The following is a 7,963-nucleotide window of genomic DNA, read 5'->3' on the forward strand; positions in this document are numbered from 1 at the left end:
GAGCAGGAAAACGGCAATCAAGGAAGCTGTTCTTGCAAAAGGTGCAACTGTGATTACAAAACAGCGATCGCAAGTGTTAGAAAATGGTGTGGATAAATGAAAAACAGATAGCTGGAGACAGCATCTCTCAAGCGATCATTTGTGAAAAGGCTAGGCAGTTGCATGAGGATTTAATTAGAAAAATGCCTGCAGCTAGTGGTGATGTGAGTGAATTTAAGGCCAGCAAAGGTTGGTTTGAAAGATTTAAGAATCATAGTGGCATACATAGTGTGATTAGGCATGGTGAGGCTGCCAGTTCAGACCACAAAGTGGCTGAAAAATATGTGCATGAATTCAAGGAGTACATAGAGGCTGAAGGATTGAAACCTGAACAAGTGTTTAATTGTGACAAAACAGGCCTTCCTAGAGATGACCCAAGAGCTAGAACCTAGCCAGCATCAAGGAACTTTCCTTGGGAGGACCCTAGAGCTAGAACCTAACCAGCATCAAGGAACCTTCCTTGAGAGGTCCATAGAGCTAAAACCTAACCAGCATCAAGGAACCTTTCTTGAGAGGACCCGAGAGCTAGAGCCTAACCAGCATCAATTAACCTTCCTTGAGAGGACCCTAGAGCTAGAACCTAACCAGCATCAAGAAATCTTCCTTGAGAGGTCCATAGAGCTAGAACCTAACCAGCATCAAGGAACCTTCCTTGAGAGGACCCCAGAGCTAGAACCTAACCAGCATCTAGGAGCCTTCCTTGAGGGGACCCTAGAGCTAGAACCTGACCTTCATCAAGGAACCTTCCTTGAGAGGACCCTAGAGCTAGAACCTAACGGTGAAAAGCTCTGTTCCACAAGGCACAGTACTCGCTCCCATCTTGTTCCTCATCCTTATATCCGACATAGACAAGGATGTCAGCCACAGCACCGTGTCTTCCTTTGCAGATGACACCCGAATCTGCATGACAGTGTCTTCCACTGCAGACACTGCAAAGCTCCAGGCAGACATCAACCAAATCTTTCAGTGGGCTGCAGAAAACAATATGAAGTTCAACGATGAGAAATTTCAATTACTCAGATATGGTAAACATGAGGAAATTAAATCTTCATCAGAGTACAAAACAAATTCTGGCCACAAAATAGAGCGAAACACCAACGTCAAAGACCTGGGAGTGATCATGTCGGAGGATCTCACCTTCAAGGACCATAACATTGTATCAATCGCATCTGCTAGAAAAATGACAGGATGGATAATGAGAACCTTCAAAACTAGGGAGGCCAAGCCCATGATGACACTCTTCAGGTCACTTGTTCTATCTAGGCTGGAATATTGCTGCACACTAACAGCACCTTTCAAGGCAGGTGAAATTGCCGACCTAGAAAATGTACAGAGAACTTTCACGGCGCGCATAACGGAGATAAAAAACCTCAATTATTGGGAGCGCTTGAGGTTCCTAAACCTGTATTCCCTGGAACGCAGGAGGGAGAGATACATGATTATATACACCTGGAAAATCCTAGAGGGACTAGTACCGAACTTGCACACGAAAATCACTCACTACGAAAGCAAAAGACTTGGCAGACGATGCACCATCCCCCCAATGAAAAGCAGGGGTGTCACTAGCACGTTAAGAGACCATACAATAAGTGTCAGGGGCCCGAGACTGTTCAACTGCCTCCCAGCACACATAAGGGGGATTACCAACAGACCCCTGGCAGTCTTCAAGCTGGCACTGGACAAGCACCTAAAGTCAGTTCCGGATCAGCCGGGCTGTGGCTCGTATGTTGGTTTGCGTGCAGCCAGCAGCAACAGCCTGGTTGATCAGGCTCTGATCCACCAGGAGGCCTGGTCTCAGACCGGGCCGCGGGGGCGTTGACCCCCGGAACTCTCTCCAGGTAAACTCCAGGTAACTAGCATGAAGGAATCTTCCTTGAGAGGACCCTAGAGCTAGAACCTAACCAGCATCAAGGAACCTGCCTTGAGAGGACCCTAGAGAGAGAGCCAAACAAGCATCAAGGAACCTTCCTTGAGAGGACCCTAGAGCTAGAGCCTGACCATCATCAAGGTACCTTCCTTGAGAGGACCCTAGAGCTAGAACCTAACCAGCATCAAGGAACCTTCCTTGAGAGGACCCTAGAGCTAGAACATAACCAGCATCAAGGAACCTTCCTTGAGAGGTCCCTAGAGCTAGAACCTAACCAGAATCAAGGAACCTTCCTTGAGAGGACCTAGAGCTAGAGTTTAACCACCATTAATTAACCTACCTTGAGAGAACCCTAGAGCTAGAACCTAACCAGCTTCAAGAAACCTTCCTTGAGACAACCCTAGAGCTAGAGCCTAACCAGCATCAATTAACTTCCTTGAGAGGATCCTAGACCTAGAGCCTGACCATCATCAAGCAACATTCCTTGAGAGGACCCTAGAACTAGAACCTAACCAGCATCAAGGAACCTTCCTTGAGAGGACCCTAGAGCTAGAACCTAACCAGCATCAAGGAACCTGCCTTGAGAGGACCCTAGAGAGAGAGCCAAACAAGCATCAAGGAACCTTCCTTGAGAGGACCCTAGAGCTAGAGCCTGACCATCATCAAGGTACCTTCCTTGAGAGGACCCTAGAGCTAGAACCTAACCAGCATCAAGGAACCTTCCTTGAGAGGACCCTAGAGCTAGATTATTATTATTATTATCAGTTAGAATGATAACAAATTCTCACTACAGGCAGCACACTCCACCAATATTCAATACACTCAACCTACTCACCATACAAAACATCCATACTTATTACTGCACCTATTACATACATAGAACACTCAACTCTGATATTAACCCTCCCCTCAAACATCTCCTTGCCAACCTCAACAGAACACATGACCATAACACAAGGCACAGATCACTCTTTGATGTTCCTCGTGTCCATCTCACACTATGTAAAAACTCAATGCACATAAAAGGCCCTAAAATCTGGAATTCATTACCTGTAAATATAAAAGAAACACTACCTGTTTATAAATTCAAGTCTCTTCTCAAAGATCACTTACTCACCCAAAACCAAATAAATACTGAATAACTGAACCTTATAAATTGTATATCTTAAATGTTTCTCACAATTATATCACATAAATGTTAAACCTAAAACCCAATCTAACTTTATTATTTTTTAAATACACTACCTAACAGAATACTCCATTCTACTGAATGTACAACAATGCATACAACCATATGACCTGTCTTTGTAATACTCACTTGTGCTTTATAGTAACCTGTTTACATTAATGTTTTATCACTGATTTCATCATTGCTTAGTTAATCTTAAGTTAATTTTAAGCCAGCCCGTAATGCTATGCATAGTATAAGTGGCTTTGGCATACTGCTCTTACCTGTATTTGTTGTACCTCTGTATGTGTGCTCAAATTTTTAAATAAAATAAATAAAAATAAAGGAGGAAGCCCTAGAGCTAGAACCTAACCAGCATCAAGGAACCTTCCTTGAGAGGACCCTGGAGCTAGAACCTAACCAGCATCAAGGAACCTTCCTTGACAGGACCCTAGAGCTAGAGCCTAACCAGCATCAAGGAACCTTCCTAGAGAGGACCCTAGAGCTCGAACCTAACCAGCATCAAAGAACCTTCTTTGAGAGGTCCCTAGAGCTAGAACCTAACCATCATCAAGGAAACTTCCTTGAGAGGACCCTAGAGCTAGAACCTAACCATCATCAAGGAACCTTGACAGGAGAATAGAGCTAGAACCTAGCCATCATCAAGGAAGCTTGAGAGGAGCCTAGAGCTAGAACCTAACCATCATCAAGGAAGCTTAAGAGGAGCCTAGAGCTAGAACCTAACCATCATCAAGGATACTTGAGAGGACCCTAGAGCTAGAACCTAACCATCATCAAGGAAGCTTGAGAGGAGCCTAGAGCTAGAACCTAACCATCATCAAGGAAGCTTGAGAGGAACCTAGAGCTAGAGCCTAAGCATCATCAAGGAACCTTGAGAGGAGCCTAGAGCTAGAACCTAACCATCATCAAAGAAGCTTGAGGGGAGCCTAGAGTTAGAACCTAACCAGCATCAAGGAACCTTCCTTGAGAGGACCCTAGAACTAGAACCTAACCATCAACAAGGAACCTTTCTTGAGAGGACACTAGAGCTAGAACCTAACCATCATCAAGGAAGCTTGAGAGGAGCCTAGAGCTAGAACCTAACCAGCATCAAAGAACCTTCTTGAGAGGACCCTAGAGCTAGAACTTAACCATCATCAAGGAAGCTTGAGAGGAGCCTAGAGCTAGAACATAACCAGCATCAAGGAACCTTCCTTGAGAGGTCCCTAGAGCTAGAACCTAACCAGAATCAAGGAACCTTCCTTGAGAGGACCTAGAGCTAGAGCTTAACCACCATTAATTAACCTACCTTGAGAGAACCCTAGAGCTAGAACCTAACCAGCTTCAAGAAACCTTCCTTGAGACAACCCTAGAGCTAGAGCCTAACCAGCATCAATTAACTTCCTTGAGAGGACCCTAGAACTAGAACCTAACCATCAACAAGGAACCTTTCTTGAGAGGACACTAGAGCTAGAACCTAACCATCATCAAGGAAGCTTGAGAGGAGCCTAGAGCTAGAACCTAACCAGCATCAAAGAACCTTCTTGAGAGGACCCTAGAGCTAGAACTTAACCATCATCAAGGAAGCTTGAGAGGAGCCTAGAGCTAGAACATAACCAGCATCAAGGAACCTTCCTTGAGAGGTCCCTAGAGCTAGAACCTAACCAGAATCAAGGAACCTTCCTTGAGAGGACCTAGAGCTAGAGCTTAACCACCATTAATTAACCTACCTTGAGAGAACCCTAGAGCTAGAACCTAACCAGCTTCAAGAAACCTTCCTTGAGACAACCCTAGAGCTAGAGCCTAACCAGCATCAATTAACTTCCTTGAGAGGATCCTAGACCTAGAGCCTGACCATCATCAAGCAACATTCCTTGAGAGGACCCTAGAACTAGAACCTAACCAGCATCAAGGAACCTTCCTTGAGAGGACCCTAGAGCTAGATTATTATTATTATTATCAAGGAGGAAGCCCTAGAGCTAGAACCTAACCAGCATCAAGGAACCTTCCTTGAGAGGACCCTGGAGCTAGAACCTAACCAGCATCAAGGAACCTTCCTTGACAGGACCCTAGAGCTAGAGCCTAACCAGCATCAAGGAACCTTCTTAGAGAGGACCCTAGAGCTCGAACCTAACCAGCATCAAAGAACCTTCTTTGAGAGGTCCCTAGAGCTAGAACCTAACCATCATCAAGGAAACTTCCTTGAGAGGACCCTAGAGCTAGAACCTAACCATCATCAAGGAACCTTGACAGGAGAATAGAGCTAGAACCTAGCCATCATCAAGGAAGCTTGAGAGGAGCCTAGAGCTAGAACCTAACCATCATCAAGGAAGCTTAAGAGGAGCCTAGAGCTAGAACCTAACCATCATCAAGGATACTTGAGAGGACCCTAGAGCTAGAACCTAACCATCGTCAAGGAAGCTTGAGAGGAGCCTAGAGCTAGAACCTAACCATCATCAAGGAAGCTTGAGAGGAACCTAGAGCTAGAGCCTAAGCATCATCAAGGAACCTTGAGAGGAGCCTAGAGCTAGAACCTAACCATCATCAAAGAAGCTTGAGGGGAGCCTAGAGTTAGAACCTAACCAGCATCAAGGAACCTTCCTTGAGAGGACCCTAGAACTAGAACCTAACCATCAACAAGGAACCTTTCTTGAGAGGACACTAGAGCTAGAACCTAACCATCATCAAGGAAGCTTGAGAGGAGCCTAGAGCTAGAACCTAACCATCATCACGGAAGCTTGAGAGGAGCCTAGAGCTAGAACCTAACCAGCATCAAAGAACCTTCTTGAGAGGACCCTAGAGCTAGAACTTAACCATCATCAAGGAAGCTTGAGAGGAGCCTAGAGCTAGAACCTAACCATCAAAAAGGAAGCTTGAGAGGACCCTAGAGCTAGAACCTAACCAACATCAAGGAAGCTTGAGAGGAGCCTAGAGCTAGAACCTAACTATCATCAAGGAAGCTTGAGAGGAGCCTAGAGCTAGAACCTAACTATCATCAAGGAAACTTGAGAGGACCCTAGAGCTAGAACCTAACCATCATCAAGGAAGCTTGAGAGGAGCCTAGAGCTAGAGCCTGAGCATCATCAAGGAAGCTTGAGAGGAGCCTAGAGCTAGAGCCTGAGCATCATCAAGGAAGCTTGAGAGGAGCCTAGAGCTAGAGCCTGAGCATCATCAAGGAAGCTTGAGAGAAGCCTAGAGCTAGAGCCTGAGCATCATCAAGGAAGCTTGAGAGGAGCCTAGAGCTAGAATCTAACCATCATCAAGGAAGCTTGAGAGGACCCTAGAGCTAGAACCTAACCATCATCAAGGAAGCTTGAGAGGAGCCTAGAGCTAGAGCCTGAGCATCATCAAGGAAGCTTGAGAGGAGCCTAGAGCTAGAGCCTGGGCATCAAGGAAGCTTGAGAGGACCCTAGAGCTAGAACCTAACCATCATCAAGGAAGCTTGAGAGGAGCCTAGAGCTAGAGCCTGAGCATCATCAAGGAAGCTTGAGAGGAGCCTAGAGCTAGAGCCTGAGCATCATCAAGGAAGCTTGAGAGGAGCCTAGAGCTAGATCCTGAGCATCATCAAGGAAGCTTGAGAGGAGCCTAGAGCTAGAGCCTGAGCATCATCAAGGAAGCTTGAGAGGAGCCTAGAGCTAGAGCCTGAGCATCATCAAGGAAGCTAGAGAGGACCCTAGAACTAGAACCTAACCATCATCAAGGAAGCTTGAGAGGAGCCTAGAGCTAGAGCCTGAGCATCATCAAGGAAGCTTGAAAGGAGCCTAGAGCTAGAGCCTGAGCATCATCAAGGAAGCTTGAGAGGAGCCTAGAGCTAGAACCTAACCATCATCAAGGAAGCTTGAGAGGAGCCTAGAGCTAGAGCCTGAGCATCATCAAGGAAGCTTGAAAGGAGCCTAGAGCTAGAGCCTGAGCATCATCAAGGAAGCTTGAGAGGAGCCTAGAGCTAGAACCTAACCATCATCAAGGAAGCTTGAGAGGAGCCTAGAGCTAGAGCCTGAGCATCATCAAGGCACCTCTCAAGGGTGCACCAACAACCTGCTCTACACTTCACACGTCTTATAATCATCACAGTTATATAAACCACACATTATTATTATTATTATAATCAAAAAGAAGCGCTAAACCACAAGGGCTATACAGCATATATATAAATATATATATATATATATATATATATATATATATATATATATATATATATATATATATATATATATATATATATATATATATATATATATATATATATATATATATATATATATATATATATATATATATATATATATATATATATATATATATATATATATATATATATATATATATATATATATATATATATATATATATATATATATATATATATATATATATATATATATATATATATATATATATATATATATATATATATATATATATATATACCACACAAACTTTGCTCTTCCACAATAACTTATAATTATGGTCTTACATTATGACCAAAATTATTATAAATAATGCCAGACTAGAAGTGTCTTCTCAACGTAAACAAACATTTCCTTACAATATCCTTATAGTCGTCTACCCACAAACACATAAATATTATAATTATGCAGCTAATATACAAAAATAACTAGAGAATTTGCGGAATGTTATAAACCAACATTAAATATTTATATTATGACCATAAAATACCCGTGTAATTATTGTGTGTATGATACATATAATAACATCAAGATGTGTATCAAGATGTCTAAGACAAACTCAGCAGCTGTAATACCTGTTACGCCCTTTGTGCTTTTTATATATATTAGCTACATTAATTATCCTAATTTATATATTATATACGATAAATAATTTTGTATTAAAGCTTATTAAAAATACAAGTATAATTTATTGTGGTT

The sequence above is a fragment of the Cherax quadricarinatus genome, chromosome 68 (assembly GCF_038502225.1).
Source record: "Cherax quadricarinatus isolate ZL_2023a chromosome 68, ASM3850222v1, whole genome shotgun sequence".
Lineage (NCBI taxonomy): Eukaryota > Metazoa > Arthropoda > Malacostraca > Decapoda > Parastacidae > Cherax > Cherax quadricarinatus.